The sequence below is a fragment of the Lissotriton helveticus genome, chromosome 8, assembly GCF_964261635.1.
Source record: "Lissotriton helveticus chromosome 8, aLisHel1.1, whole genome shotgun sequence".
NCBI classification, from domain to species: domain Eukaryota; kingdom Metazoa; phylum Chordata; class Amphibia; order Caudata; family Salamandridae; genus Lissotriton; species Lissotriton helveticus.
The window spans coordinates 531,025,073-531,050,888 of record NC_136069.1 but is presented as its reverse complement, the minus strand read 5'-3'; positions in this window follow the sequence as shown (position 1 = coordinate 531,050,888).

The following is a 25,816-nucleotide window of genomic DNA, read 5'->3' as shown; positions in this document are numbered from 1 at the left end:
TTGTTATGTTTACAAGGGTCTGGCAGACGCCACTGCACTTACATGTAAAAAAAAAATTACCATCTCCCATCCTTGTATCCCTCTTCCTTACCCTGACCTCTAACCACCATCACGTCACAAGTGCAAATGTAAATGTTAAGCACCCAGAATAATGTGCTGCATGGCTAAAAACGTACAAGGTCCCAAAGGCCAGACCTATTGGCTATGCCAATGCTTGTTTTTTTTTCTTTTTTTCTTTTTATGAAGCTGCCTCAACACAGGGCCCGTAGTGCTGCCCAGCTTGCTCTCGCACTCAGCGGTGGTCCGGCAGCCCTCGGAGCCCTCCGGGAAACAGCACTCGCAGTCTGCAGGAAGCAAGGCCGCAGGTCGGGTGTGGCAGGCAGGCTTGAGGCTCCTGAGCCGCCGATACCGGACTGCAGGGACGGAGCCCTGTTGTGCTCAGCGTCCTGGATTCACCTGACTGCCAAGGCTCCACAGGCATCCAGTGCTGGTCGTGAATACTAGGGTATTCACAGAATAATGCTTGGGTCTAATGCAGAGCTCCTTACCCTCTGACCCTGTTGCCATTTTGACCACGTCCCCCTACAGTGTAATAAGTAGGTAACATAGATATCTTGTTTGAAGCTTGTGCCTGAAATCCATGGACGTCATTTAGGGGTCGCAGCTGCAACTCCTGGCCTGTCCTTTGTGACTCCGGGCATTAGGGGTGGCAAAAATCAGTGCTAGGAATGCAGTAACGTGTGGGAGTGAAATTGAAGGTCAAAGGCCATCTGATATCACTTCTGCTACCCCTGGCATTTTGGGAGATTGAGGTCAGTCTGCAAAGTGCCTGTAATCTGAGGGATAGCTCTGCCAGAAAGCTAAACATGTAAAATATCATTTATCAGAATCAGTCTGCTGAGCCTTTCAGATCTATGTAGTCTAAAGGATAGCTTTGCTGTCAAACACTGAGCCTGTAACATATCTGTAATCTGTCATGGCCTGCACTGCAAAGCATGTTACATCTGAAGGAATGTTCGGCTGTCAGAGACCTGGGATTGATAAATCTGGGCTAACTTTACTGCCATATGTTTGAGCCTATAGAATATGCCTACACTAGGGAGTACTTGGCTGCCTGATGCCTTAGGCTGTGAGTTCTATGTAACCTGATAGACAACTATTCCATTATCTAAACCATAGGCTGTAAGATCTCTGTGACCTGAGATAAAGGTTTGATACCCAACGTAAGAGTTTGTAGTGTCTGTCAAACCTGTGAGATAGTTATGCTTTTAAGAAGTGTGAGCCTGTGTATACTATGAAACATAGGGGATAATTTTGAGTTGGATGGCTAGCTCATTAGATCTCTGTCGCATGAAAGGCAGCCCTGCTGTCAATGGTCTGAGCCTGTAAAATCTGCATCACCTAAGGGATCAACATGCTCCCAGAGCCTTTCAAGAGATCCCACTGCAGGTGGGCGCAGTGAGTGACTGCACTTCCCTACAGAGGCATGTTTTAGGGGTACATGCGACCATTTTTGCCCCTTTGAGAGTGCCCCCCTGGGGTGTCAAAGTGCACTGATGGTGCACCACCTCTTTGCACACCTCCTGATGGCCTCTTTACCTCTGCACCTGCATGCATAAAGTGACACAGGTGAAGAGACAATTTATATTGCATGCACAAGGCATTACAACAGTCAGGAAAAGGAGACGCGTATACACAGGGATTCAAATTACAAAAATGATCTTTAGTCGCTTAATATTCAATTCATATCAAGACAATTTCATGCCACAGAAAATATGTACAGCACATAAATGGACAATTCAAATGACAACCGATAAAACTTGGTGCTCAATATATACAAGTGATAAGTGGCGACGCAAGTGAAGTAGGTGAACAGCGATGAACGGTGCAAAGTGAGCAAAGTGAAATATATACACAGTGATTAGCTCAACAAGTGACCAACAGTCAATAACTTTATATAATGTAATTCACAATTTTTTTGTTAAAGTCATAGTAGGATGCGCCTATAAATTGCGCTGTGGAGTCGACGAAGTTTCGGTCCATATCAAATGTAGACCATCATCAGGACTGCCACGACTCGGACGCCAACTGCTGGTTCCCTTGCTCCCGGCTGATTGAATACACGTATTTACTACGTGACAGGCGCCTGCATTTACTCGGGTCCCCTGGTCCCTTGGATTTCCCGGCCCACCTAATTGTTTGAGATCGCCTTAGAAGATTAAGTACCCATAGGTGTATCCCTTGCCGTGTCTGCTCCTCGGAGGAGGACTCCAACACTTTCAGCCTACAGCACTCCAAACGAGACAACCCAGTCCTGATGATGGTCTACATTTGATATGGACCGAAACGTCGTCGACTCCACAGCGCAATTTATAGGCGCATCCTACTATGACTTTAGCAAAAAAATTGTGAATTACATTATATAAAGTTATTGACTGTTGGTCACTTGTTGAGCTAATCACTGTGTATATATTTCACTTTGCTCACTTTGCGCCGTTCATCGCTGTTCACCTACTTCACTTGCGTCGCCACTTATCACTTGTATATATTGAGCACCAAGTTTTATCGGTTGTCATTTGAATTGTCCATTTATGTGCTGTACATATTTTCTGTGGCATGATATTGTCTTGATATGAATTGAATATTAAGCGACTAAAGATCATTTTTGTAATTTGAATCCCTGTGTATAAGCGTCTCCTTTTCCTGACTGTTGTAATGCCTTGTGCATGCAATATAAATTGTCTGTTTATTCATACCTTTTGGGATATTGTTTTTCCTTTAAACTTCTGAACCCCAATCCCGATTGGTTTATGGGCCACACTCCTGTTTCTTTTTACAAGACAGGTGAAGAGAGCATAGTGTTTCCCACATTTGCCTTGGGCATGCCTTCATGCAAATGAGGGAACGCCTCCTTGAGATAGCGCTGGTGCTTTATGTCTACCAGTATTACTGTCTTACAATCCTCTTTGATGTCTTCTGCAATAAGACGGTGCCCTAAGGGCTCAGAAAATGGATGCATACACCCGGTGCACCCCTGGGTCACTGTATGCACAGCCACAGGTGTATTAGAAGGGTTCCAATACTAATAGCCAAAGCCTAGGACAATCTAAAGAAACCAGGTCGCTTGGGAACCTTGTTAACTTTGAAAGATAAGTTCCATGCATTCACATAAACATCCTTCTGTGCTGGTTTTAGTCGGTGATACTCAAAGAACGGTCTAGGGCCCACATGCGGCCTTCCTGACCTTTAATTGTGGCCCCTTGGTCAACAGCAGCACTGGGCGGCTGTTTACTCTACTCTTCACTAAGATTATAAAGATGTTAAATAAACAGGTAAGCATGTATTTAAAGGTTTATTTAAATTAATTAAAGTAAATAACTCGGGAGTACTGCACCACTCAGCTTTACAAACTTGTCCGAACAAAATTCAAAAAGTATGTATTATTAACACGTAGAACCGATTCACCTTAGTACATTATATAATTTCAGTGCATTTAGAAGTATATTCTTTATTGTGATGGCTTGCAAACATGAATTCAGAAACTTTCATGCTTCCCTCCGTCCTCACAAAAAATGCCAATAATGAACTAAGAGGCAATTCCTTTGTTGTGTGCACTCTATGGGTGGCTGGGGCTCCTATTATACATCACGAATATGATAGTTTATTAACTAAAACACAGGAAACGTTTTTGCACAACACATCCTGAATTCATGCATTTCGAGGTCCTCATAGGAAGAAACAAGAGGGAAAGTAAAAAAAAAAAACAATTGTTTAGGATTACACAGTTTGGTTAAGTAGAGAAGCCAGGATTAATGACAAGTTTTTGGTTCCACTTTGTGAAACTCAGACACTAGCTGTACGTCATGATTTGTATCTCAAACCCCAATTACCACCGGCCGCCCAACCCCCGCCCCAAGCAAACCAGCTGGCATAAATGGGGACCACTGTCCCATCATTGACCAAACGTTGTGGCCCCTGGGAAAATGTTTGCGAGTACCCATAGTTTTAGTTATGTTGAGAAGGGAGAGGAAACATAATTTGCAGTGCAGTCATGCTGCAGAAATGCCACCAAACTTCAATAATATCACCACCGAAGGCAGACAGCTTTGTTGCTGACGCTCACCCGAGGCTAACCTTAATGATTCCCGTCACTATCGAGCAAAGCAATGGGAAGAAAAAGGACAAGTACGGGCTTGCTGGCAAGATGCCTGAAAAGGAGGCAGATGGGGTGCTGCCAACATACTAAACGCTGCAACGCAGCAGGAAACAGGCACCAGCAACTTGACAAGAGCAAGGTATGCACACTTTTACATTGTGACGGTGCCTAAGTCACACAAGTTCCCCGAACCATAGAGAGCAGGTCAACAAGAGCGACGCAGTACATGGAGGTAAGCGTTTTAGACGTTTACAGAAGCTAATAAAAAGACAGGGGGATTAAACTACTGCTTTTAAAAGGCTGACAGCACACGCTCTCGCAGAGACTCTTAATCTGGCAGAACATTGCGGATCAAAGAAAACAAAATAGATACAAAGAATGACAGCCCCTTTCGAATCAATAACGTTGTCAAGAGTACTCTTGACATTGACTCTTGACAAAAGAAATAAAAAATAAAAAAGAGCAAGCATGCATGTCGACAGACGGTGCGCGGGCTATTAGCACACACGAATGTGGAGCAAGATGTTGATAACAGCAGAACGTGCTCCACATACGCAATAATAAATGCTGGACTTTGGGATACAATTGACAACAAATGAAAGATACATTTAAAAAAAATGTGTAATAGTTATATCTCAAACTGGTCGTCAGCATTTTGCTCTTCTGCCTCCGCGGAGGACTCGTCGAGCAACCAGAGCGTGAAATCCAGTCGGGTGTTGTAAATGACCTACAAACATGCAAATAATGTCAGTTTGGGACTCCTTATATGTAAATTGGCCTTAACCGTATTCATTGAGGATATCCTGAAAACGTGCTGGATTGTACTGTTTGGTGGCAGGACCAACTGTATTCGGCATACCACTCGCCTTAAACAACATATTTACATAATTGCCCTCGTGGCCGTGATTGCATGGCAAGGTCGGAATGTGTGTTTTTTAAGTGAACTATTTTTCATGCATTCGTCTCAGGTTACTTTTCTTTGTTTCAGAAATAAACACCATTGTTTTGGATAAATGACAGCTGCATACATGTTTTAAAATGCTGGCAAAAAATCAATACAGCGTCTGGAATCAATTGCAATGGAGACATACATCATTAGGCCTATCAATACATTTGATACATTAAAAAAATTCTAATTTTCAGGATATGACCATGATGCTTTCACGTGAAAGAAAGTGTTATGCAATAAAACGTTGTCATATGTCTACACTATCTGTAAGTAACAGTGATTTCTTACCTGCAAGCCTTTCCAATATATGTGATACTACAGTGAATGTTCAGCTGGTGTCCGCATGCATGTTCATATTGCTTGGTATGGGGTGGCCTTCAGTGACTGGGATATGGTAGCCTTTTAGCAAAAAAGTTATGGAAGGAAGTTGAGTTTGGTGGTGTTGCAGGCATGAACTGAAATCTTGCTTGGTGGGGGTTTTCACTGTGGCACTGGATCAGTTCGATTTTACCTTTGAAGCAGTTGTTGTGGGGAACTACTGAGGGCTTTATCCTGAGTTTGATGGCTGTGAGGAGTTGGTTTGATCTTCCAGGTTAAAAGATTGAGGGGCATATTTACAAGCCCCTTGCGCCACTCTTGCTTCACTTTTCCCATGTTAAAAATTACTCAAAAGTGGTGCAAGGGCCTTGTAAATAAACCCCTCAGTGTATGCTGCCATCTGGAATATGATGTTTATGTTCTGTCAGATGGTATGGGTGCTGCAGTTTGAAGAGGTTCGTATTGCTGCCAGATCATTGTGGAGCATATCTCTGGTAATGTTTCTGAAGGGTGAGCTTTTAGTCTTTACTATCTTTTTGTTATTGACATTGGGCAGTATGCCGTAGTTTATTTAAGCCACAAGGGCAGCATGATGGGCCTAACTGAGGTGCTGTGGGCTCATTGTGTGATAAGCTAAGTGTTGTTATTTTTAGTAGTGTTAGGACAGCATCATTCATGTTCTTCACGGAGGAGTATCCAGGAAGGTCAAAGTCACTAAAAAGTTGTGAGTGGCTGGATATGTTCACAGAGGAATTCACGATGATGTTTGATATCTTGTTGATGAATTGTGGATTTAGACTTGTTGAATAGCACACGAGCTGCACTGAGATGGTCTGTACTATAGTATAGGAGAAATAGGAGGCGATAAGTTTGAAGGTGATCTGTGAGGCTGGTGGATGGTGGTTGTAGTATAACCCTTTAAGATCTGTGTAAGTATATCACTTTAAGATCTCTGTATTGTGTGGAACATTGAGTATGTTCCAGAATTGTTTATATGTGTATGTGCATTCTTAGAGAGCTGTTATTAGAGAAGCTCTGTGTCTTGATAGCTGTATGACTTATTCCTCTGTGCTGGGGGTTTTACTAAAGAACCTAACTACAAGGATCTACTGGTGTACTTTTCATTGCTACACTGGTCCATGAAGATCAAAGCATGAGTATGATGTCTCTGCCTGTGCTACTTGCTCTTTCTGTATTCAGTATTCTGGAGTTTGGGGCACTAAAATGGCATGGCTTTGTGTTGTAACTTCCCCTTTAGGCTCTTTGTTCCTTTTTAAGAATGTCAATGACATCAGCGCAAGAACATGTAGGCCGGGTGTCATTTGCAGTGTCTGCTGCTGGAGCAGACTATCCGGTGGGTGTTGTAATAAAGTCCACTTAAAACGATCCTGGAATCATCGTTTTATTACTATGTGATGTGGTTAGTGTGAACCAGGTCTCTGTGATGTTGTGCAGTTTCTTTAACACAATGAATTGGCAATTTCAGATGTGTGTGGCCCCTGAGCGACTGCTATTCGAATGAGAAATTCAGTGTTCTGGGAGTTTGTATTGGATGTTCATGAGTTGGTGGTTAATGAGTCTTTTTGTGTACTTGAGAGGGGTTTGTGATAGATTTGTGTTATTGTGGTTCTGTGGTGTGAGGGTGCAGTGAGTATGTCATAGTGGTCCAGTGATGCTACAGGTGGGATGTAGGCTTTCTGCCCTCAGGCCCTTCTCAGTCCTAAAAGGCCCAAACAGGCAAAAACCCTAATGTTTGTTTGCCCTTTTCTTTGGAGATCGGATTGAGGAGTCACCTATGAGCTGAAAGAAGAGGGAAACCAAAGGCAACAGACTTGGGTAAGCACATAATGTGACTCTAGGTTCTGGTGGGATCAGCAGTCACCGGAAAGGGATATTTTTGCAATAGCTGCGTGCGTATATTAACCCTTTCCGTGCGGCCCGAATTCCCCCCGTGTGCGGCCGCCGAACGAACAGGGTGGGACCGTGACGAACCCCAGCCGTCATCCGCACACGAGCACCATGGAGTGTGACGGCTGGGGTTCGTCACCAGCATGGAAGGGGTTAACTGTTGTATATCAATAGTGCCAGTTAATGTTCCTGTCAGGACTGACCAGTTTAGAACCAAGAAACTCTTTAATGACCGATATGTAGGCTGTAAGAAGCCCTGTTACCTGTATCCCAGACTTCGCAGATCCATTCCTTTAAGGCTGGTTGCTTTGTGGCTCTGATTCTTGACTACTTAGTTGTCGCAGAATTTCAAGATGGCTGCCCCCGACTGTAGTTTCAGTTGCCGGTCTAGTGTTTCTACAGGCAGATCTTCACAGCTGTGCTCGCGCGCTTCCTAATAATGCTGCGCACTTCAACAGAAGTTTTCACAGAGGAAGGCAGCGTTTCCTGTTTTCGCTGCTTTTCTTTAATTTCAGGAGTTCATTTTGGCTGCAGAGAGAGTTGTCTTCTGGAGGAGTATTTCAGCACTTGCTCCAGCATTCTGAGAAGGCGTGTGAGAGAGACGAGTCCCCGTTTTGGCATAATTAAAACTATTCTAAAGACAATACACAGTTGATTTTTAGAGACAGTGTGAGGAGAAACTTATAGACATTATATCTGTAATAAAAAGGACAATAAGACATATCGGAATTTCAAGTCATCCTTACTGGAGAAAGCATTTCAACATTTATCCCAGCATTAATACCCTTATTATTAGAATACATGCATGTAGATATAGTTATATATATATATATATGTATGTATCACCTACTGGCGGTCGCCAGTAGGTATATATAGTTAGGATTTTTTTCCTATGGGATTTTTGAAAATTCTATGTCTAATAACTTTGGCGTTTGTGGACGGAATTGGCTGAAATTTTCAGGAAAATGGAACATTTTGTTTCTGAGCAGCCCCTGAAAATTTGGGGGGGGTTCGTCAAGGGGGGGCCGAGAAAAAAGGGGGGTCCCAAAACGCATTTTTCCATGTTAATTTCCATAGGGCGGTTGGCCTCACTTTTAGCCCGAACGGCTGAATGGATTTGCACGAAACTTGGCAAAATTGTAGGGACTGTTAGCCCGATGTGCCTTTGCTAGGTCTCAATATATGTGCTCCAGTGGATTTTGATAAATTAACGTTCAAAAATGTATATATATTTGTAAGCGCGCCCCGGTTCGCGTACCGGACGCGTAACGCAACTTCGCGAAGCGAAGCTGATTGGCTCTCCGGTGTCTGTCAACATTCTAAACAGTCCGGAGCGGCCGCCATCTTGTCTCTCGGTAGGATCGAGAGACAAGAGGAGGCCAAAACATAGGGGGAAATGACCATAAGGGGGCATAGTAGATCCTCCCTGACCCCCTAGGTTTGATGTGGAGGCTTGAAAGGGCCCCGCGGGGCAAAAAAAAAAAAAATTCGTTTTTTTTGCGTAGGGAGCGCCCGGTACGCGCACCGGGAAGCGGTCTGGGGAGCGTACTATGAGGGAAAAAGAATGATAGACTTTTCAAATATTGTATGTTTATTGATTGTTCGTTTTGTTGTTTTTTTAAAAAATTTAAGTAGCAATATGTATGTTTATTAAATATAAATTTATTTTTGTGATTGTTTTTCAAAATGTAATAGAACGTCTAACATTTGACTGTCCGAAATGTCGTCATTTTCAGTGAACTTAACATCCAACATTTGAGTGTCTGAAATGTCCTCATTTTGAAGGAGGAAATCTACAAATTGTACACATTGTAGTAGTCCATGGTCCCGTGATTCATCCATGAATTCAATGTCATTTGGTTCAATGTTTTCTTGATTGGTCTCTGCAAGGACAATTTCAAATGACACTTTTTGTTCTCCTTCCATTTTTCCTGAAATTTGCATTAAAAAAAATATATATCAGTAGAGATAGGGCACTGTTGGGATTAATTTTAGATAGGTTGTTTTTAACAGTGATTTTATCTTTGGGCAGTGTATGGTATCAGACTGGAAGTAGAAATATAAAAAAGTGTATGTGATGAAACCTAAGTAAATTCATAATTATACAAGACAAGCCTAAATCCATCCATAACTATAACAGAGAAGTCTATCTAAATCTATAACTATTACAGAGGGATAGTATATAACTATCAGAAAAAGTTTTCCATATTAACTTAAAGTGCACACTATATTTCAGTTTTCAAAATAACATCTTACCTTTTAAAAACAAGTTTAAGTTGTCAGTGAAAATGCACTTGCAATGTACTTCAGGAAGTAGTAGTCAAAATGGCTGTGTTTCTCTCTCTTTTTTTTATATATATTCAGGTACATAACTAATCAAATGTCAGGTAAAAAAAGTAGAAAATGAAAGTAACATTTTCATTGGTTGTCAATTCCAAAACTTCAGATGGGTTTTGTGAAGTAATTTACCTCAGGGTATTTAGAGAGGTCTACAGGCTAAATGGCTAAATGGAATTCCAACCAATTTTGTGAAAATGGTAGGGATTGGTATGTAGTATGAGCTAATCTATATTTGGTGAAAGTGTCTCCAGTAGTTTTTCTGTGAATTACTTTCCCACCTTTTTTCAGCGAGCGCTTTCCGGTGCGCGCCCCGGTACGCGAACCGGCAGCGTTACGGGAGTCCTCCATTTTGTGTTTCGGTAAAATTGAGATACAAGATGGAGGGCAAATAATGTTCAGAATGGATAGAAGGGGGCACGGTAGACGTATCGTAACCCCCTAGGTTTTCTGAGGGTGGCGGAGGAGGCCCATATGTGCGGAAAAACCCACATTTTTTAAAAACTTTTGCGCGGTTAGCGTCCGGTGCGTGTACCGGGTAGCGCTCCGGAAAGCGTAAATTATGAAAATTAGTAAAAAAAAAATTACATTTAAAATTTGTTTATATTGATCATAGTTAGGGTAGCTCTGAGAAGAGCTTTTGGGTCTGTGGTAGATTTAGGTACTTATAAGTAGGTACCAATACATAGTCTTAAATTCAGGATGAAAACTCCGTTCCCCTCATCTGAGAAGTGAACTCCATCTCCTCTGTAGATATCTTGCATGTAGTAACGCAAGTTATTGTTGTAGATGCAGCCCATTCCATGGTCTCTCATGTAAGCTGAAACAGACTTATTTACATGCTTCCTTGATTTCTCAATTTGTGGACAAAATTCGTTGGACCACCTCCATTTCTGTCTTTGGCATATATTGGAATATACCAAGGCAGTTTGAGGAAAAAGTGCCATCAATTGCTCAAAGGTGTCTTTTAAAAGCATTTCCAGACCTACCCCAGTCAAAGTGCCCAAGTCATTTCCTCCACAGTGTACAATTAACAGGTCAGGTTTTGGCAAATGCAAAAAGGTTTTCACCAATGGTATCAATTGGTGACATCTTAATCCTCTGTGGCCAATCCACTTGATTTCCACATTTTGTAAATTGAGATTGTGTAAATTTCTGTTATCAGCATACCTTTGAGCCCAGTGGATGTAACTATGTCCAACAATCCAGACAGAAAACATGGTGAGAGGATGTTCTGCTGCAGTCAGATGTAGTGTAGGTATGAAATGGCAGTTGAAACAGTAGGAGTTTGTAATGCAAAAAAACTGTGGAGTTTCTGTGCTAATGAATCAGTAACAGTGATTGGTGGATTTTGATTGCTGAAAACAGAACGTTAGGGTGCATGGATGAGTTCTTTGAAAGATGTAATTTGAATGGTCAAGAAAAAATCATTTTATGAAAGATTGCACTGGATACGCAGTTGAACTGAGAGTTCAGAGTTCAATTGAAACATTGTTGTGTGAACTTGCAAACATCAGAGGTCTTTCAGGAGGTGGTTGCTATGGAAAAAAGGCAGAAAGGGCAGAAGGGGGAAGGGTGTTGATTTGAAAAAAGTGAGGGAAGAGTTTTGATTGGGTGACATGAGAGATATGTGTGATGAATTACAGCATTTCTGTGCTTTTTTTGGCTGCAGCCTCTGGAGTGCATACCCTTTGCTCTTCTGAAGACAAATTGGTGTGTGTCTGAGACTGTTTTGAAACTCAAAAAGTATTTGCTAAGGTGAGAAAAGATTCATTTAATTTAAATAGAGAATAGTATGCTTTAAGGAGAAAATTATGAAGAAAGTTGTGTATTTAAAATGTTGCTTTGTGTCAAGTGTTTTACAAATAGATTTTGTTTCTTTGAGTTACATAGCCATGTTACATAGGCATGTTAAAAGTGACGCAAAAATGGTGCAAGGGCCTTAAAAAACGCTTTCATGTGTCTTAGGGCATTTTAAGTCACTTCCCCATGAATGTAGGTATATAATTACTTTACATGATGTGTTTAAAAACGTTTTTTGAAATCAATTAGGTTTCTTGATATGTACGGCTAGAGTTTCATAGGTTGCTTGGGGCATATTTACAAGGCCTTTGAGTTCCTTTGATGTTATTTTTCCCATTTTAATTTAAGACATTTCCTTGTGGTGCAAGGTCCTTGTAAATACGCCCCCATGTGTGCTTGGCAAATTTAGATTTTGATTCTTTGAGTTACATAGCCATGTTAAAAGTGACGCAAAAATGGTGCAAGGGCCTTAAAAAACGCTTTCATGTGTCTTAGGGCATTTTAAGTCACTTCCCCATGAATGTAGGTATATAATTACTTTACATGATGTGTTTAAAAACGTTTTTTGAAATCAATTAGGTTTCTTGATATGTACTGCTAGAGTTTCATAGGTTGCTTGGGGCATATTTACAGGGCCTTTGAGTTCCTTTGATGTTATTTTTCCCATTTTAATTTAAGACATTTCCTTGTGGTGCAAGGTCCTTGTAAATACGCCCCCATGTGTGCTTGGCAAATTTAGATTTTGATTCTTTGAGTTACATAGCCATGTTAAAAGTGACGCAAAAATGGTGCAAGGGCCTTAAAAAACGCTTTCATGTGTCTTAGGGCATTTTAAGTCACTTCCCCATGAATGTAGGTATATAATTACTTTACATGATGTGTTTAAAAACGTTTTTTGAAATCAATTAGGTTTCTTGATATGTACTGCTAGAGTTTCATAGGTTGCTTGGGGCATATTTACAAGGCCTTTGAGTTCCTTTGATGTTATTTTTCCCATTTTAATTTAAGACATTTCCTTGTGGTGCAAGGTCCTTGTAAATACGCCCCCATGTGTGCTTGGCAAATTTAGATTTTGATTCTTTGAGTTACATAGCCATGTTAAAAGTGACGCAAAAATGGTGCAAGGGCCTTAAAAAAACGCTTTCATGTGTCTTAGGGCATTTTAAGTCACTTCCCCATGAATGTAGGTACATAATTTCTTTACATGATGTGTTTAAAAACGTTTTTTGAAATCAATTAGGTTTCTTGATATGTACTGGTAGAGTTTCATAGGTTGCTTGGGGCATATTTACAAGGCCTTTGAGTCCCTCTGATGTTATTTTTCCCATTTTAATTTAAGACGTTTCCCCGTGGTGCAAGGTCCTTGTAAATACGCCCCCATGTGTGCTTGGCAAATTTAGATTTTGATTCTTTGAGTTACATAGCCATGTTAAAAGTGACGCAAATATGGTGCAAGGGCCTTAAAAAAAACGCTTTCATGTGTCTTAGGGCATTTTAAGTCACTTCCCCATGAATGTAGGTATATAATTTCTTTACATGATGTGTTTAAAAACGTTTTTTGAAATCAATTAGGTTTCTTGATATGTACTGGTAGAGTTTCATAGGTTGCTTGGGGCATATTTACAAGGCCTTTGAGTCCCTCTGATGTTATTTTTCCCATTTTAATTTAAGACATTTCCCCGTGGTGCAAGGTCCTTGTAAATACGCCCCCATGTGTGCTTGGCAAATTTAGATTTTGATTCTTTGAGTTACATAGCCATGTTAAAAGTGACGCAAAAATGGTGCAAGGGCCTTAAAAAAACGCTTTCATGTGTCTTAGGGCATTTTAAGTCACTTCCCCATGAATGTAGGTTTATAATTTCTTTACATGATGTGTTTAAAAACGTTTTTTGAAATCAACTAGGTTTGTTGATATGTACTGGTAGAGTTTCATAGGTTGCTTGGGGCATATTTACAAGGCCTTTGAGTCCCTCTGATGTTATTTTTCCCATTTTAATTTAAGTCATTTCCCCGTGGTGCAAGGTCCTTGTAAATACGCCCCCATGTGTGCTTGGCTAATTTAAGTACTGATAGGGTGTGCTTCTACATAGGACCTGTGTTGTGTTTTCAAATTATGACCAGAAATTTTTTTTTTTTTTTTTTTAAAACACTTTTCACATTTATGAGAAGGTGATATTGGTGTCTGCTTCTTTAAATAAATATTGAACTGAGAAATATTAAACTGAGGCTTCTGTAAGTGTCAAGGGAGGTGAGTAATGTACATTGCTCTGTTGTATACAGTCCTCATCTTCAGCGTACTCTTGGACATGCTAGACTACATCTGCACAATGAGATAACTAAGCTGAGGAAACACAGGTGATGTGATTGTGAATTGAGCAAAAATATTTGCATGTTTTTCAATTACATCACCTGTGTTTCCTAACATTACGAATCACATTGTGCAGATGAGGTTTAGGCCTGTCCAGGAAGATAGAGGAGGTCTGGCCTTTGTTCAAGAGTGCAATGGACATGACTCACTTCATTGTTAGGCCTGCACATGTATCATCTCCTCTGTACTCTTCAATAAGCCTAAATTTTATCTGCAACCCTGAGTAGGCCTCACCTCAAACAAACCTCTGGATAGGCCACACCTTATCGTCATCTTGAATCAATCATTTAAAATGTTAGGGGCAGATTTATGATGACCGTGTGCCTCTTTTGTGCCGCTGTTGCGTCACTTTTGTGACGCAGCAGCAGTGCAAAAGATGCACCATGTTGTAAGATAGGCCTCACTTCATCTACAACAAGATACCGTCAGTTTAAACTGTATACATTTAGGACTGTGTAGGGGGCATGGAGAAGATGAGCAAAAGATACGCTATGTTGCGACATATTTACAACTTGATGCATCTAGGCAGATGTGTCATGCTGTAAAGTCCTGTGCCACATGAAACTTGCGTCAGGTTTCATGTGGGCGTTTTGTTGCAGGGTAGCCAGTCATTTAGGTGAAAGCCGTGTAAAACTAACACAGTAAATTTAAGAAGATTTTACTGAGTCAGCTTTATGGCATTGCTGAATCAAATCCTCACACCTGTTTGAAACAGGCATAAGGAGTGATGCACCATGCAATGTGTGGCTTGCCCCTGTGCATTGCAGTAGATATGTTGCGCTTATGACGTGATTCCTGCAATGCGCCGTTTTTGTGGAACAGATGTGTGACGCATCTGTGCTGTTTTTGCTCAATGGTGCTCTGCATTGTAAATGCGGCACATCATGGGTGGCAGAGCAGTGGCGTACGTTAACTGGTGCATCCCTGGGGATGCGCCAGTTAACATACATCTGCTCCTTTAAATTTAAGTATTAGCAGGGGACACAGTGTTGGGGAGGCTTATCCAAGGTTAAGAAGAGATGAGTCCTGTTCACTGAAAATTTGGACATAGGCCTCAACTCCTCAGCATCGCTGGACATGGTTAAATAATATCTGCAAAATGTTACTCTTGTTAAACAATTTTACTATTATAGTCTCTGAGATTTGTCTCTTAGTCTGCAACATCTCATTGTTGTTCTCTTTTTTTAAAGATAACGACAACATCAAGCATGAGTGATAATGAGCAATCTGTTGATCTCGATCTTATCATTGAACTTGTCATTGAAACGTCAGTGGAAGTAGATCCCTTGGATGATTTATATCCTGTGGATGATGAAGAAGTTGATGATGATGCTGATTTGTCAGAATTGTATGACATAGGGTGGGCAGCTGACCTGCGCGAGCCTATTAACCTATAAAGACTTTTAAAAATAAATTTAAGTTACTCGAAATGAAAAGTAACCATGTAAACCGTTTCATTTAAAATTAAATAAAACTTCAAAAACAGATTGTGTGAAGTGTCTTTAATAAAATAGTAAAATACACTAATAAAATTAGTTCAGATTCACATATAAAAGAGCACGGGTCAAATGTAGAAGCATTCCATTTCTTTGCTACTATTTGTGAGTTTCAATTTTGCTAATGCACTAAAAATTATTGTATGTAGAATTGAGAACTAGTATGTTAATTTTTTGACGACTGTTATTGATTTACTGTTTGGTAATAGTGGTTAATAACATTTTTTATTATATTTTACCACAGATTCAACTGCAGATCATTTTAAAATTAGACAATGCCGTCTAAGGAAAGAAGCCGAAAGGCTACAAAACGTCAAAAGACAGCAGATTACTAAATGCTTGCAGCAGTCCCCTACAATAAAATCTCGTCAAGTCACCAAGAACGCTCCGCGTAAGAGAACGAAATCATTCCTTAGAAACATTTGTAGAAAAAAAAAGTTTAACTACAGAACATGTTTTAGTCCAGAAAAAGAGAACCAATTTAAACGGAAAGGAAAGGCCAATCAAAAATGTTACTGCTAGAGCAGGAGATAACTCTGTGCAAGGTAGTAGAAGGAAAAATCAGTTTAGGGACATTCGTAGACGAATGTTCCGCAACAGGATAATTGGCAATTTGTTAAAAAATATTATAAAGGTCAACAGAAAGTGTTTTTTTATAAGAGAAAAAAAAAAGTTGAGAAAATTATTGATCAGGCATTTGAAATTAAGCGAAAGTTATTTATTTTGATAATCAATAGAATTAGAAAACTAAACAAGGCAATTTATGATTTCAAATCAAATAGTAGATGGAAGAGAACAGTTAATCGTAGTAATTTTTGTGAAGTTTTTACAGGAGAATGGATGCATAGTTCAAGTTGTGAGGCATTTTTTAATGAGGAGAGTTATTTCCAGGATAATGATTTGGTGCATGCAGTTGACACCAGTGGTCGAGCATATGAGGTGAAAGATGGATGTGTGGTTGAAAAAGAAAAACTTGTGACAACAGAGGCAGAAGAGGTGTTAGGTGATGAAGTTTTAGGGAGACGTCCTAAGGGTCCAGTGTACACCTGGAAGTGTAGTAGTATTTGCAGTGTGCGACAGGAATCAATTGATTTGTTTTGTAATTTCTTACGTACATATAGTAAGAAAAGTCTGAAACAAAAAATTAAGTTGTTGCAAGACTTAGATCCTTGCAGATTGAGAGAACTGACAGGTTTGCATGGTCATTCATTGGCTTGTCTTTCCAGGAGAGTATGCCAGAGTGTTTTTCATCATTTCAGGATGCTAGCAGTGCATCATAATAAAGTGAGGAAATTAGTTAGAATGTTGTATTATGCTAAGAGTCCAGCAATTATGCTTAAACAATTATGCACTGCTCTTTTGCATGGTTCAGAAGTAGATGTGAAGAATATTTGTGCAGAAATTGAGTTTTGTTACTTTGCAAGTAAAGAGGAGAATGTTGAAATTGACCCAGAAGAAGAAGGTAATGTAGAAGAGAGTGTACAGATTTCCAGTACAGATAATTTTTAGAAAGAAATTGCCACGCTTCAGGTGAAATCAAGTGAGAGGCCTAATTTCACTTGTGTGTGTTGTCGACGCACTTATTATAAGAATCAGACTAAGTTAGAGGATTTATATGCGAAAAGTGAAAGGCAAAATAATAGTGAATGGAAGGATTTCGCAACATACTTGATGGTAGAAAATTGTTTTGATTTGGGATCGGATCAACGTGTGTGTACTTATTGTTGTAACAAATTAAATCAAAACCGGATGCCTGCTAGAGCGGTTTATAATAATCTGGAATTGGTTGAGATTCCTTCTGAATTGAAGGATTTAAATACTTATGAATCTATTTTGATTCAAAGTATCCATCCCTTTCAGGCTATTGTAAGAATGGAGCCAAAGACAGGGAAATTGCCTCCATCAGATTTACAGATAGGATTAAAGGGAAGAGTTGTTTATTTGCCTCTAGATTTGAAGAAAAACATTAATACAATTGGAGTAGAGAAAGTGGAAGAGGAACCTCTGGTTATCTTAGTTAATGGGGTTCCGACAAAGAGTAAGAAAATCTGGCAAGATTTAGTGGATGTTAGGAAAGTCAAAAAGGCAACATTGTCTTTGAAGAAAAACAATAAGTATTACAAGAATGTATATGTTGCAGAAGAGGAAGTAAGTGAAGAAGAGGATAGCGATTTGTGTGCTGGTCAAATTGAGAAAGTAGAACCCTCTAAAAATGAAGAAATATATGAACATTATAGTGTTCATCCTTTGCATTCCAAGGAAGTCATGGGGAATGCTATTGAGTTGTTTCAAATGAAACAAGCCAAAGGAAGTCCCATTAGTGTTTGGGAGGAAAGTTTGGAAGCTCGGTGTTTCCCACAGCTATTTCCAACAGGTCAAGGAGGAAGATATGATGAGCGACCTGATCAAATTCCTGCTTCTGAATACCGGACTTTACGATTGTATGCAGAAGATCCTAGGTTTCGTCAATGCATTCCCTATTTGTTTCATCTACTGTTTGAAAGCGATCTGTCTGGACTGTCATATGCAGTGAACCACATCTTGAAAAGTGGTGTACAGATGCAAAACATCTCGGCAAGTGACTTTATGGATAAAGTCAATGTGCAAGACAGTATTTTGGATTCTCACCTGATTAATCTTATGGCGTGTCAGCGTGGTACTAATGAGTACTGTTACCGTCGTCATGGTGATTTAAAATGTATGCTGAGGAACTTAGGAACTCCCACATGGTTCCTCACTCTCAGCTGTGCCGAGTATGGCTGGGAAGACTTACTTGAATTTCTACGAGAGGCAAATGGAAACATTGAAAATATCGAATTCAAGACACCCGGAGAACTGTGCTCTTTGGATATAGTGAATGTATGCAGGTACTTCAATCATAGATTTGAAGCTATGATGTCTTTTATCATGAACAAGAAAAATCCACCTCTTGGAGAGGTGTTGGATTTCTTCTGGAGAAAGGAGTACCAAGCAAGAGGTGCTCCTCATATACATATGCTGCTGTGGATCAAAGATGCACCCAAATTTGGAACAGATCCAGATGACTTAGTGATGAGTTTCATAGAACAGTATTCTACATGTGCTGTTCCAAAGGCAAAGGAAGACAAAAGCCTAAGAGAACAAGTTTTACGCTTCCCAAGCCATCGTTGCGGAAAGTACTGTCGTCGTAAATTCAGAAACAAGGACAAGTTCTTCACAAAATGTCGTTTCGGCTTTCCACGACCGGTGATTTCTAAAGGAAGAGTGAACAGTTTGATGTCTTCGCTGCGACATAAAGTGATGAAGAAATCACCCAAAAATACATACAATTTGAAAAGGAACGAAGAGTCCAAGTACATCAACGACTACAACCCAGTGATTTTGTCCATGTGGAATGCTAACATGGATATACAGTTTGTGGCTGATAACTGTATGGCTGTGGCTCGGTATGTGACATCTTACATCACCAAAAAAGAAAAGACAGAATTGAAGGATATGTGGGAGGACATTTCCCATGAAAAGAGCCTCAGTAAGAAGTTGTACAGTTTCAGTCTGAAGATGTTGTCGCATCGAGAAATCGGAGCTTACGAATGTTCTGACCGGTTGTCTTCAGCAAGTCTCTATGGTAGAGGTAGACTCTTACCTCAGCGGGGAGGAGTCAAGATGGCAGGCTGATACCGCCGAGTGAAGGCTGCAGCATGGAACCACTCTGCTAAGGAACGAATGCCGCTAACCCGTGTAAAATACGAGATACGTGATTTTCATCTGAATACAAGGTGATTTGGGAGCGGAATGCTGACCGGGCTGGTGGAGTCAGAACGCGGCAATCATCAAGCGTTCCATTGACGCTAGCAAAACTTACGGTTTGGGAGGCTGCCGGCTTGGTTCTGCCTCTCTGGCTCTGTGTGGTTACTGTGCTCTTCTGGTGTACCACGCGACCGCTGGACCCCCAAAACGGATTCAATGTTAAGGGTTCTGCTTCAACACTGCGGCAGGACTTGGGTACACCCCTGGAAATACGCCGCGGCTAGCCTTGCTAACCTTGCTTGCACGTCAGCGGGAGTAGCCAGCTTGTCGGTTCCACTGCAGCTGGGGGCCCAGCTGGGACTACGCCCAATTAGACGGAGTACGCCGCTGAGACCAAAGGAGGCGCAAGCAGGGAGAGCGCTGATGTCCACGCGACAGACGAGGTCTACACGGAATCGGAAGACCTGTCAGACGCGGAGTCAAACACATTCAGGTACGATGGCATCAGCAGCAGCAGCGGTAGTGGGGGCAGCGGCAGCGGGGGCGTTAGGCTCCAATAATGAGTCTCATCAGGCACCACAGTCACCTATTACGAACTGTAGCACTATTGCTGTGAAAGGGAAAAACCAGCTCAACAACTTAAAAGCTGCTATGGATTTGCGCAACGAAACAAAATGCGCTTTAATCTCGAAGGGAGGTGGTAGTGCTGCGCTGAAACCCGGGTCTGAGCTATTAATAGTGGCCAAAACGAAAAAGAAAACTAACAGTAAAGACGTAGAATTCAATGATAATGCAGCTACTACTGAAACCACGACCGGGGGCACTATCGGAGGAGGAGGAGTAGACGAGGCAGTTAAGGAGGACAGTGCTGCGACAAAAAACCTAATGAAGGGGTCGGATAAACTGCCCTATTTAAACTCTAATACAAATGCTAATTTGGGTTCAGCCACTTATTTACCTACTTTGGATATTTCGCATGGGTGCCAAATGACTACACAGCGAGTAGATACCAATGAGGAATTACTATCTCTGAGGGTGTATGACGAACAGAATATTAATATTCTTGCACAATCACAGTCAATTAATAATATGACAAAGGAGAAACATATTGGCGAAGGCGATGGCGCATCTCAAGCATCTATGGCTATATCAGACGAAGAGTCTAATTTAGAATATGAAGAAATGACAGAAGAAGAAGGAGCTGATGAATCACTCAAAGCCTTAACCAAAAAAACTATAACTAAGAAGAAAAAGATGAAGGGCAAGACCATGCAAAAAAATCTGTTAATAAAGCCGGTTTCAAAAGAATTGCCAGTGAACAAGAAAAATCGCCTAGTCGATGATAGCCCTCTGAGAAGGTGGATAGAGGCAAAGGGAGGAGTCAAGACTATGGCTTTAAGACTTTCTGGCGCCAGCCCTGATGACACGATCTGTATACAGGATCCTAAATCAAATCACCCTATGGACCCTAAGGCTTCCTCATTGGACTCTTGTCTAAACGTAGTGTCTTTAAATCAAGTGGTACCAAGGAACAGTACTTTAGTTACCACGGAAAGGATGTGCGAGCCCTAAGCTGGGGGCTCCCAAACTACCTCTGGATCTCCAGTAATGACTCCTACTTCCCCTATTTCTACTACTATTTCTACTCCTACTCCTACTCCCACTTTAAATATTTCCTCAGCTTCCCATGTATACACAGTAGAGGCCAACGAATCTGTAGACCAAGTTCTTGAATCAGTAGTCAATAACCTTGAGCAGCCAAGTGAAGACACGGAACTATTAAATTTAAACCCGAAGAATCCCCAATTACTCTTGGCTGAGGTTCCTGTTAATACTCTCGGATCAAATCTTGAGCAAGATCTTGTGGAGAAGGTGATGGATAACTCTGATACTAACTCTCTAAACTCTCTAAAAGCAATAGCGGGTTCTGCAACCATATCCGCACAAATACCTTCTCAAATGTCTCTTCCAGATTCCTCCAACCTCTCAGGTCCATCGAACATATCAATGGTAACAATTATGCAGACGCTCCTAGAACAAAGAGCGGAGATACAGCAACAATATCTGCAGCTAAGAGAAGACAATACTAAATTGCAGGAAACTATGAGAGATATTGGTCTAGGCTTGGGAGGAGTGACTAAGGATATTGAAGACATTAAACAACGAATAGTGGAAGTGGAAGAAGATGTGAGTAAAACTACGTCAACTGCTAATCAAAATTCACTAAGAGTCTCGTCTCTTGAAGCTAAAGTCGAAGATCTTGAAAATCGGGCACGGAGGCAAAACCTTAGATTATTTGGTATACCGGAAGGGATGGAGGGCTCCGATCCACCGGCCTTCATGGTGAAACTTTTCCAAAGAGCCTTTATTGATCTCGCCGACTGGGACTGGGATTCCCAGCTACAGAGAGTCCACAGACTACCTTTGACTCAAAGAAGCACAAGCAGTAAATTTCCCAGACCTTTTCTGATTCACTTTGGCAACTTTTTACTGCGGCAAGCTGTTTCACTTAAGGCCAGGCCCAACAACCCGGTCTCCGTCGACAATCTCACCTTTTTTGTGAAATCTGACCTAAGTAAGGGCACAATGGATAAGCGTTGGGAGCTTCGGAAGATGATAGATGCCTTCAAAAATCTAGGTTGTATTGCCTATATCCAAGAACCTGCTCGCCTCAAGGTCATTCGCAACGGACAAACGACTTTTTTCACTGATCTTTCTGCCGCCAAACAATCTTTGGAAAAACTCTCTTGGGAGAATGCAAAAGAAAATCAAAACGAAAAAGTCAATTAAGGAGATAAAGTAACGGGCGCATATGCTCTAACGACACTGATGATATTATTTAATCTTTTGCTTCTTTAGTGTTCAGCTCCCTGAACCTACTTGTATTGAACACATGATTTACACTATTTTGTTTTGTAGCACAATCATATTTGTGGCTTATATTACTAAAGTCTCTCTTTTCATGGGCGCAGCCATTCTTTTTCCTTACTCATTTTTCACTTTGTAGGCGTGTGTCTATGTTCTGAGTAAGTTAAGATATGGCATGAGCGGTTTCTCATGCATGCATGTTCCTTCACTACGCTGCCCTATCACCGGCAGCAAAAGATAGAGGGGTGCTCCCCCCTAAGGGACGGGTGGCTGCTAGGGAGGGGTCGGGGTTGTTGCAGGGGAGGGTGTGACAACAACTGTAGAGGGAGGATGGGGGGGCAAAAATGGGGGAAAAATTGGTGACAGGATTCATCTTTTGTTTAAATAATAGTAGAGTGGCAAATCGAAATATTTCGAAAAGAGTAAAGTTAGAGGGGATGTATAAAGATCAGAGAAACACCCTTGCAGTCAAATGTTAAAATTAAGAATACTATGTTGGAACGTAGATGGCTTAAATAGCAAAAATAAAAGAAATTTAGTACAGGAAGAGATAAAAATGTACAACCCCAATATAGTCTTGATGTCAGAGACCCATATCAAATATCAAGATCGTAAATTACTATCTCAATTGAGATACGAATTGGTTGTATGCTCTACTTTAAATGAAACTATTAGGGGGGTAGCTATTCTAAAACAAAAAGGAGCTCCATTAGAAACTATTAAAACTACCTCAGATGCTCGGGGAAGGTGGGCAATCGCGCAGATGCAAGGCGATAATGTGAAACTGGTACTATGTGTAATATACGGGCCAAATATTGATGATCCCAGAGTTTTCGAAGAGTTAAGTATTGAACTACTTGAATAGGAGGGAGAAATCATTATCGCTGGGGATTTCAATTGTGCGATCGATTACAAAGTAGACTCCACTGGCCAAAGTAATTATAAAAGAACGCGTAAAGTAAGAGCAGCAATTCTAGAATTAGCAAGGTTGAATAACCTCAAAGATGTTTGGCGGTGTAAACATCCTCAGTTGGCAGGCTTCACCTATTACTCCGCACCGCACAAATCCTGCTCTAGAATCGATATGATATGGACATCTGATTTAATTTTAGAGAACTGCGAGATTGAAATCTGCCCCAAAGTTACTTCCGATCACAATCCCTTGCTTATAGAAGTTAACATTAAGGGTCAAAATCAAAAAACAACTCGCAAATTTACCTTCCCAAGACACTTACTTGTTGATACTAGTTTTACTTCATCAATTAAACAATATATACAGGAGTTTATCTCATTAAACATTAACTCGGCCAATATAAATACTGTATGGGATACATGCAAATGTTGTATTAGGGGGTTTGTTCAACAATATGTATTTAGGCTAAATGCGGAGAGTCGTAAAAATAATAAAAAATTAACATCTAAGATACTAGATATGGAAACACTACTCGCTGACGCAACACGGCACTCTAAAGATAACATCGAGGGGATTAGGCTCATTTTGGCAGAACTACAAGCTGGACTAAAAAAAAGATTGAGGGAAAGATTTATATCCAAATTGCAAAAGTACAAACTAGACCAGTACGAAGGCGGCGACCGCATTGGGAAGATATTAGCTTTTAAAACTGCAGATAGGAAAGCCAAAACTAAAATTAAGGAAATAATAGGATCAGATTCAATCACCCATGCGCAAGAAGACCAAATACTGAAACAATTTGTTAAGTTTTACCAGCAACTATATACACCCGAGGCGATTCCGACTAGAGCGGATTTTTTACAGTATCTTGATAGATATCTAACCCCTCCTCGGGCGTTAAATTTTGATGTACTGCAACATTTAAACTCAAAAATAACACTAGAGGAAATAAAACTCGCAATTGACAATCTGCCCTTGGGGAAGGCGGTAGGGGAAGATAGCTTACCCGTGGAAATTTACAAACTATGTGCCCAAGAGCTGTTGCCTCTACTAGAGAAAGTGATCAATTCAATTATTGTTTCCAAGCAAGCTCCACTTTCATGGAAAATCGCCAAAATTATTTTTTTTTTGAAAAAGGGGAAACCTGAAAAAGAATGTGGATCATATCGGCCAATTTCTTTACTTAATTCTGACGTTAAAATTTTTGCTAAAATCCTTGCCAACCGTTTAGCCCCTTTAATGCCTAAGATTGTTAACCTTCAACAACATGGTTTTGTAATGGGCAGAGACACCACTATGCACGTCAATACTTCAATAACAGCTTTTGATGTAGCAGGAACTACCCACACCCCACTCGGTATGATTATGTTAGATGCAGAAAAAGCATTTGACCGAGTGGGGTGGGAATATCTGTGGGCTGTATTAAACAAAATGGGAATATCTGGGTGCTATCTAGATTGGGTTAAGTCACTTTACGACGAACCACAGGCAATGATAAGCTACGGAGGCAAAGATTCAGCTAACTTTAAGATCGCAAGAGGCACGAGACAAGGATGTCCCCTTTCCCCACTACTTTTTGCTCTTTCTTTAGAACCCTTTTTAAATGTACTTAATGATCAAGCCAACATTTCTCCAGTGAACCATGGGGGCATAACTCTAAAAATAACTGCCTTTGCCGATGACATAGCAATCTATACAACAGACATTAATAACGCTATGCCAGAAATTATTAATGAAGCACAAAATTATGGTAGAATCTCCGGGTACAAATTGAATGTGAGTAAAACTCAAATTATAGTTAACTATACTCCCGATGTGCATATTTATAATACCTGTAAAGAAGCGGTTTACTTAGGAATTAAACTAACTGCAAAAGTGGGGAAGATTCTGGAATTAAACTATGATACATTTTTAATTGAAACTACTAAAAGTCTCAAGAAATGGCATAAAATCCCTCTCAGCTTACTTGGTCGACTCAATCTGATAAAGATGAAAATACTACCTAAATTACTTTATTTGTTTAGAGCTATACCGCTACAACCTAATAAAACTTTTTTTAAAAGGCTTGATAGTATATGCAGTAACTTTATATGGGGCTACAAAAAAGCACGCCATCAAATTTCTGGCACTACCCACTTCTAAAGGGGGACTTGCTTTTCCAGATTTCAATCTGTATTTTTTAGCATCCTTTTTTTTTCGAGTTAGGAGTTTACTAAAAAATGAGACATCTTTATTTTTTCACCAATTTATGCTAGATGCTGATTCTAATCAATTTCTACTGCGCGCTCATGATCCAAATTACTACAAGCGGGTCAAATTTAAGACTGCCAAACATGCGATTAAAATTTGGGACAAAATCTTGCATACTAGTAAAAGTTCGTTTTACAATGCCGAGCTCCGATTATGGAGCAATCCTGGTCTCCCGGTTGCTTTCTCGGATGGGATGGGGAATCGCTGGATAAGACACGGAATAAACACGCTAGGAGATCTCTATGGAAGTAATGGTTTGATCGATTTTGAATACTTGAAAATCACAAATGGTGTTACTAATGATATGCACTTCCAATATAGACAACTAAGAGACTTCTTCCTTAACAAAATGAAAATAACGGAAGTTATACAATCAGATATTTGTGAGTGTATTTATTCGGTTAAAACCAAGTCGCTAATAAAATTGGGATACCAATTGTTGAGTAAAGACAAAGGGGAAAATACTACTATAATTGCAGCTAGATGGTCCCGTAGATTAAATCTGGATGTAAATTCAACACTGATTGGAAATGCTTTAACTCACCTAAGTGATATAGTACACTTTTCTAATCTTAGAATGCAATTGTATAGGACAATTACTGAGTTGTACTACACACCACAAAGAATATCCCGATGGTCGCAAGGGAACTTGCTCTCTGACAAAACCAAATGCCCTAAATGCAATATGCAAGCTGCTGGAATCGACCATATGCTATTCTCTTGT